The sequence below is a fragment of the Chenopodium album genome, chromosome 27 (genome assembly GCF_948465745.1).
Source record: "Chenopodium album chromosome 27, dcCheAlbu1.1, whole genome shotgun sequence".
NCBI classification, from domain to species: Eukaryota; Viridiplantae; Streptophyta; class Magnoliopsida; order Caryophyllales; family Amaranthaceae; genus Chenopodium; species Chenopodium album.
The window spans coordinates 19734291-19743222 of NC_137860.1; the positions used below are offsets into that span (position 1 = coordinate 19734291).

General features: G+C 37.7%; 1 non-coding gene across 1 annotated transcript; it reads left to right on the forward strand.

Annotated features, from left to right (window-relative positions):
- Positions 1-264: 264 nt before the first annotated feature.
- LOC145621687 (small nucleolar RNA R71) lies at positions 265-370 on the forward strand. Its single transcript, XR_014108500.1, has one exon. It is a non-coding gene; the product is annotated as a small nucleolar RNA R71 (small nucleolar RNA).
- The last annotated feature ends 8562 nt before the right edge of the window (positions 371-8932 follow it).

An 8932-nucleotide genomic window follows, 5' to 3' on the forward strand; every position in this document is an offset into this window, starting at 1 on the left:
CTCCTTGCCAAGATTGGCTATTTGAGATGTCAAATTATTGATGGCGTTGAGGTGATCGACGGAGTAGACCGCATTCCCTCCTTTGCTTAAAGACTCGCTCTCTCCTTCTTGCCAATCCATGTGGTGTCTCCCACATCCTTAATTATCTCGATGACTTGTTCCTCCGTTTTGTTCATAATCGGGCCACCCGCTCCCGCATCCAAGCTAGTCTTTCCTTGTGGGCTCAATCCCCCATAGAAAATTTGAAGCACTTGATACGATGGAATGCCATGATGAGGGCACTCCCTTTGATATTCTTTGTATCGTTCCCATGCCTCATATATGGTTTGACTAGCCCTTTGACAGAAGCCTTGGATCAAAGCCCTTGCTTCGGCCGTCTTCTTTTGAGAATAGAATCTCCCTAAGAAGGCCGTGGTGACCTCGTCCCAAGTTCTCAAGGAGTTAGGCCTCACCTCCTTCTCAAGCCATTCAAGAGCCCTTCCTATCAAAGAAAAAGGAAATAGTTTTAGTCTCACAAACTCTTGAGTTACCCCATTTACCTTGATTGTGTTGCAATATTTCTCGAACTCGTTCAAGTGTGCAAGAGGGCTCTCATGTTTTGCTCCACTATATTGCCTCCTTTCAATTAAATTTATCATCGCGGGCCGAATCTCGAAGTCATTGGCTTGAGTAACGGGTGGAGCAATGCCGCTTGAAGCTCTATAAGCTCCCGGAGTTCCCAACTCCTTTAAAGGTCTTTGAGGTGGTGGTTCCGCGTCACCCATTTGATCTCGATCCTCCTCGAAATTGGTCTCTCTAGTTGGGGGAGTATTGAAAGGCCTAGAACCGGCTCTTTTTCTCCTTCTATAAGTTTGCTCAATCTCGGGATCGTAAGGTACCAAGATCCTGTTATGAGTTCTGCGCATACACTCTCAACAAACGCAATTAGTACCAAGGCTACAAGTGTAGCCAAAAAGAAACAATTTTTTTTTTTTGAAATTTTTATGGTTTATGGTGAACTAGACTCAAGTAATCAATTAGCAATCAACAACACCGTTCCCCGGCAACGGCGCCATTTTGATGGGCGTTAGAACGGTCGCTCATTCCACACTCAATCAAACACATTTATTAACAAACACCTTACAAACCAAGCATAATGACAAGTAAGAGTTCGGTCCACAAGGAACGGGATATGGTTGCTAAAGATCTTAACACTTAAGCTAATTCGAAGTCAATGGTGAATTGGGTTTCGTCAAGTAGACAAACAAACTATGGTTCTAAATCAATGGCTTAAAGACACTAGGGAATGGGATCCACTCAACCAAGGCAATTAGGCAAACGGGAGTAAAATAGACAAGCTATAGCAAGGACTATATGTAAAATCAACCTCATGCAATAAGAAAACAACTCACACTACTAAACTTAGATTCCTCATTAGTCTAGCAATAGATGATACATAATCAAATTACAATAAGTAATGACATACTCGATTTACACTTCCATGTCAAATTAGGCACATCATGCTATCAAGCTCCTAAGTCAAGGGTAGCTAATCCTATCATGAAGAACTAACAAGCAATCTCATATAATCAATTTAATTGCAATACAAACATCAATGTTTCTCCCATATTTGCATAACTAACCCAAAAGGTTGAGCTTCACCCAACCCCTAGCAAGAAGACTACTCACAACTCATATTTATAAACATGCAATCAACAATTAGGGTTCTAACTACTTCAATAATTGGGGGAAAGTGGTTAACGATTGAAATAACTATCATCCAATAACAAATTACCAAGAACTTAAGAAGATTTAAATGACATGCAAAAGCAAATGAAATCAGAAATTAAGTAGAAAAAGGTTGGAGAAATTACTAATTGAAGCTTGAAATTGAATAACAATGGAGGAACTTGTCTTCTACAATGATTGAGATTGAGAATTCCAAACTAATAATTGAAATCTAACTAATGATTTGAGAGAATTTATGTTTCTACAACTACAAACTAAGAGGAAGCTCTGAAAACTTGGATTGTTTTACAATTGAGCAAAAGGGGGTATTTATATGACCCTCAAACTAAAAAGACGGAGAAAACAAGAGTCGGGTACGGCTACAGGGGCGCACGGACGTGCCAAGAGTGGCACGGACGTGCAGCCTTAGTGGCACGGACGTGCCACCCTAAGCACGGACGTGCAGAATCGGGCGGTAGCTCCAACTTACGCCAAGTGAGATGCACGGCCGTGCATCTTCTGGCACGGACGTGCTGACTGACTTGCACGGACGTGCTTAAGCCTTGCACGTCCGTGCCAAATCAGGCAGTGGCTTGACTTAGCTGGGACACTCCTGCACGGTCGTGCAGGTCATGGCACGGCCGTGCAGGGTCTTTTAAGCCCTTATCTTCACATTCTCTTCAGTTTTGCTCCTTTGTTACGGCTTCTAAACTTGGTTTGTTATCCATATGCTTCAAATCATCGGTTTTTGGTCCTGAAAACTCAACAAAAACACTAAAAACCCGTGAAGCAAGGGATACACAAAAATTGAATGAAAATAGGATAGAAAGTGAACCAAAATGCTAACATTTCAAGTAAACAAGGTTCAAAAATCACCCTAAAATCGTATCAAATAACAAGTTATCATCCTTCAATACTGTATGTTTTTTTTTAAATACTCATATTTTATATTCGATTATCACCCGAACCATCCGTTTCACTCGTGGGTGATGGATGGATGGATTCTGGTGGATGGTATAGCGGGTGGTGGATGGATCGGGTGGGGTGGATGGAGGCGGGTGATGATCCACCCGCCCCAAACCCGATCCATTTCCATCCCTACCGAATAGGGAAACCCTACTCCCCTATAACAAGCTAAAGCTCTGGTGTACATAAAACACCACATTCATGACGAATTAAAAACTGAGTATATTCTCATTGAGGATCCTAGAGAACTTTGGGTTTGCCTCTAAGACAAACACTTATAGAGAATAGTTGGGCCAAGAGCCCAACATGAATGTTCTATCTTGAGACTTTAAGATTTCAGCTCAGTACGTGAATGTAACTCTGTTGTACTTTGCATAACTTCACAATTGAGATTATGTGGAGAACTAGTCTCTAAAAAAGCCATGATCAAGAAAACTCACACTATAATGCACACAAATAATATGGGACAACAAGAACAGTACCGAGAAAGGCGTTGTGAAAGGTTTTGTGACTAAATTTCCGTATTGTTAGTCGCAAAACAAAACAGTTAGATCATGCTGTCTTTTTTTACTCAAAGACCAGGAGATACCAGTGCAATACCAGAAATAAAGCCATAAAAATTGGCAGGCGTTGGAATAACAATACTGTACGAGGAGGTTTTCAAGACAGAGGTCAGTGGGACAATAGGGGTAGAGGAAGGGGGGAAAGGACGTCAAAATTGTCATCGAAATACATCAAATGCTCCCACCCTGATAGGTAGAGGTAGAGGCGATAGAGGAACGGGAAATTTTCAAAACCGAGCAAGGCCACAAGAGAAGTGTTTTAAATGTGATATACATGTGATACACAAGGCCATTGGGCCAAGGATTGTCGTATGGAAAAACACCTCGTGGACCTATATTTTGCCTCAAAAGGGGGACAAGGGAAACAAGTGGGAAATAATTTTCTCACAAAATGTTCCCCTAACCCAGAACTCGGTGTAGCCGATTATCTTGTTGACGACATAGAAAATGTCTTGACGTACTACATCGATCATGTGCTTGTCCTGTGGTGTTTTCTTCATCAACATTATTGTCATATATTTTCGAGTTGTTTGTCCATTATAATTGTTTTTTCCTTTTTCATCCACAATCCTAAGTTTTTCCTAAGCATGTTTTTTCTAGTCTAGTATCAAGTGTGTTTTGTTTAATCTTGTAAAATATGCTATAATAAAGATGTGTTTTTCTTTCTCATGCGCGTTTTGGTAGATGACAACTTTACTAATCCTTTTTCAATTCATGTGAAGACAATGAAATTTAACAACAGAAATGGTGAAAATGCCTGATTAATAGCGCAACTACACACGACATTTTGAGCAACAAGTCATTTTTTACTCATATCAAGCCAATAAAAACCAATCTCAACACAATTGTCGACACTGTCAATATGGTTGAGGGCTCTGGAAAAGCTTGCGTAATATTACCAAAAGGTCCAAAGTAACATTTAAAAATGCATTTTATTCTAGCAAAACTCGATGTAATCTATTGAGTTTTAAAGATTTATGTCTGAATGATTATCACATGGAAACCGCTATTGAAAATAAGGAGTATATGTATCTCGTCAAAAGAAAATCTGGCAATTATGAGACTCTTGAAAAATTAGAAGTGTACTCCTCATGATTGTACTTTACTAATATCAGTCCAATTGAAACATATTTGGTGTCTAACCACAATGTAGGCAACTGGGAAATGTTTGATATATGGCATGACCGCTTGGTTCATCCTGGAACAAGCATGATGATAAAGATCATTAAAAGTTCAAATGGACATCTGTTACATAATATACGTTTCCCACAATCAAATGAACTTCACTATTAAGCTTGTTCACTCGGCAAACTAATCATTAGACCTTTTAAAGGTAAACTTGAAGGTGAAAATCTTGCATTCATAGAAAGAATACAAAGAGACATCTGCGGGCCAATACACCCGACATGTGGACCGTTCAGATATTTTCTCGTGTTAATTGATGCCTCAACACGTTGGTCACATGTTAGTCTTCTCTCCACCAAGATTGTTGCATTTGCAAAACTTCTTGCGCAAATCACACGTTTAAGGGCTCAAATCCCAAATTATTCGATCAAAAAGATTAGGCTAGATAATGTCGGAGAATTTCTATCTCGAACATTTAATGACTATTGTATGTCAATTGGGATAGACGTGGAAACCCAGTAGCCCATGTTCATACACAAAATGGCCTTGCAGAAGCATTCATAAAGCAATTACAATTAGTCGCTAGGCCATTACTCATGAAATCAAGACTCCCATCTTCTGCATGGGGACATTCAATAATACATGTCGTCGCTTTGCTACGGCTACGCCTGAGCGCGACACAAAAGTTCTCTCCAATGCAGCTAGTAGTTGGAAAGGTACCTAAGCTAGCCTACCACATCTAAAAACATGCGGATGTGCAGTTTATGTTCCCATAACATCGCCCAAACGTAGAAAAATGGTCCCACAAAGAAGGTTGGGAATCTGTGTTGGCTATGAATCACCTTCCATCATATGATATCTCAAACCATTGACTGATGAGATTTTCAAAGCTCGGTTCTCCGATTGTCACTTTATTGAGACAATCTTCCCAACCTTAGGGGGAGATAAAGAGGGCTCATGCTGGAAAGAAATATCACGGGATGCCCAAAATTTATCATACCTTGATCCAAGCTAAGGTCATAGGGGTGTGATGAGTGTCATAAATGGCACTCATTTAATGAGTATTTAGGTTGTTTCTACCTTCTTTTCATAGCTTTCTTTCTTAATAAATGCTTAATTCAATGCATTTTCTCCTTAGTTTCCCTTTTCTATCTTATTTATGGTTTTTCTACTGTTGTCTCCTTTAATTCCTCCATTTACGTGGTTGTAGGTATTGTACTAGGTTTAGGTCTTGATATTGGTTGTTTTCTAAGTTTGAAGATGCATTTGGAGCAAGCTTATAGCATTAGGAAAGCTCAATATGAAAGACAGTGGATGCTCCAAGTTCTAGCTCTTATGCTCTCAAGTCGCGCTCTCATGAAATCACGTGCGCTCCTCCCTGGGTGTCGGTTTCTCTCGTCTTCTATTTTCGGCAACCTATAAATACCATTTTGATATCCAATTTTTTAATTAGACATAATTTTTATCATAATTTTAACTTAGTTGAGAGTTTCTCTCTCTAGTTGTAGGGTTAGTTTAGGAGTAGATTTAGAGAGAGAAAGCTTGGATTTCAATGGGGATTTGAGAGTTTGAAGAAGCAATTTGATTCTCTTCTCATCTATTCAATGAGCTTTTCTAACTTTCTCTCCTCTTTATTATTGCTTTAGTTAATTTCATGTTTGTTTTGTTTGATTTTGATGTTTGATTCTTGATTAGTGTAATTGTTCTTCATATTTTATTGATTCTTGATTTCTTTAGTTGTTTGTTGATTAGATGATGATTATTGAGTAGTTGTTTGGCTAGGGATTGGGTGAAACTTTTATGATTGATTAATTGTTGTTGATTTGGGAATTGTGTTGATTAATTGTTGATATTAAAGTGATTAATGTAAGTTTGCATGTGTGTAATTTGATTAGGCCTTGAGAATCATGCTAGATTGCATTGTGATATCTAATGATACAGACCACTGATTTAGGAATTACAATTGTTGATTGGTTTGGATTGTGATTTTCCTAGTTTGTTATTCGTAGAGACCACTACTTTAACAATTATTAGGAGATAACTCTTTGATTCTAATTAATAGTTCTTATCATTAGTCTTCACAACCATTGATTGACATGTTCTTCCCAAGTTGTTGCAATTGTCATGACTACTTGTTGATCCCCATTCCCTAGTGTTTCATTTGTTTGATTCTTTATTTTGGTAGTTGTTAGTGTTACCTTTTCACCCTTGATTTCAACCTAGCTTAGGTGCACATTGAAAGCACTTGAACATAACCTTTCCTAGTCGTTCGACCCTTGACTTACCTCTATACTTATATTTAGGTTTGTTAAGTGATTAAAAATTTTGTTTGGCTTAGGGAGGATTAGTCAACGACCTAGTTTTCTCCTTTGTCAGAGTGCGAACAAGAAGTGCAAAAAATAATACATTTGCAAAACATCGCAAATCAATTGCCAAACGCATTCACTAATACAAAAGGAGTGACAAAGTCACATATACCAGCAGTGAATGCTCCTTCTAGGGTTGAAATCTCAGCAAAGAGAAAATGGATAATCTACTTTTAGATAAATGAAGCACACAAAAGAGGTGGAAGACCCCTCAAAGTTATAAGTCTAAAGCCGAGAAAATCCAGTTGAGTGGAAATGAGGAATAAAAAGGGTGTAAACTCCTCAAATGAAGTGGATCAAATCCAAAATGATGAAAATTTCATTAACCCCAAGATGAATCTAAAGAGTCAAATGGTACATCTGGGGGGGGGGGCGTGAAAACGAAATCGTTGATAATCATGAAATTTCAAAAAATTAAGTCCACACTAGAAAACTATGGGATAGAGTAAAAACCTATGTCAAGGATGTCTTCGCATACTCAATTGCCACAAAAATCATCACTGATGTTGAGGACACCGAGCCATCATTAATAGATGAATGTTAACGAAGGAGTGATAGGTCAAAATGGTAAGAAGCCATTCAGGTTGAATCTCTCGCAAAACGCGAAGTTTTCAGTCCTGCAGTCTAGACTCCAAAAGGAGTGAAACCCATGGGTGTTCATACGAAAAAGAAATGAAAATGAAGAAATTGTAAGATACAAGGATAGACTTGTTCCCAAGGTTTCTCTCATAGATCGAGAATCGACTATGAGAAAACATATTCACCTGTGGTAGATGCCACAACACTAAGGGTTCTCATAAGTGTATCAATGTGTAAAGGACTACAAATGCGTTTGATAAATGTTGTGAATGCATACCGTTTAGAAACTCAACCTTCTACACCTTTTGAATATCTTATTGCTATTTTAGAAACTCAAATTAGGCAGGAGCTTAGTAATGAGCTTGGGCCTAGTAAAGAGTCGATTCTTAATTCTATGAGAAGTGAATTGGAGATAATGGTGCCTTTTAGCTTTTGGCTTCTTCAAGTTGGTCAAACAGCCAAAAAACATGTTTGGTCACTGGCTTTTTTAACTGGCTAAAAAGCTGGCTTTTAAGCCAAAAGCTAGTTGGAGCAGCTTTTGGCTTATGGCTTTTGGCTTGTTGACATAATTAATATTTTATTATTAATTGTTTTTTGAAACATAAATAATTGGTATTTTATAATTAGTTTCTAATAATTAGTTAGTATTTAATAATCATTCAATAATTAGTATTAAAATGGAGTAATATACATTTATTAGTAATTTATAACCAATAATTAATTAATTTAAATTATAACTAATTATTATTAAATTATTGTAAACTTATTGTAAATAATTAATAATTAATTTACAATCATAATTACCAATTATTTATTATTTTAATTAATATTAAAGTACTATATTAGTTCATTAGTGTTGATATAGTTTAACAACAGCTAGCACCCAATAGCCAATTTACCAAACACTACAACTCTAGTCAAACAGCCAACTCAAAAGCCAATCTAAATAGCCAGTCAAACCAGCCAACTAAAATAGGCGACAGCCAACAGCCAACAGCCAATTGCCAAACAAGGCCAATGAAAAAGAGTGAGGAGCGTCTTGAGAAGAAAAGAAGGAGATGTGGAGAGCAAGAAAGCCAATTGTAATCTTTGATGCTTGTTTGTGAAAATTCCAAATCTAATGTGTGTGTTGAGGATGACAATGATGATTTTGAGCAACCAAAAGAGTGTAAGAATCCCATTAGTGAGCATTTGAGTGATGGTAAAGGAGTTGAAAACGAAGAGAGTGTTAAATTTGAAAAAGTGTCGAGTGCATGATTGTGATTCTTCTATCCATGAGTATTTGAACTCGTTTGAGGTTATATCCAATGTGTTCTTTGAGAATCAAATGAAAACTCATAGCCTTTTGAATGAGTTGATTGAGGATGCTTCATATGGGAGAGAGATGAGATTGAAATGAATTTGCATCCATTCATGCATGGATTTGAGACTTTGGGCTTTAAGGATGTTGAGGGATCGGAGTTGTTGTTTATAGTTGTAATGTAGGGGATTATGTAGTTTCTCTTGGAAGTTGGATGTTTGAGGGAGATGGAGATCATGAGTGTTCTTCTTTTAAGGATTATATGATTGATTTTCATGCTCTTATTGGTGATTTGAGGCATGGTGGTGAGGAAGAGTTCATTTGTA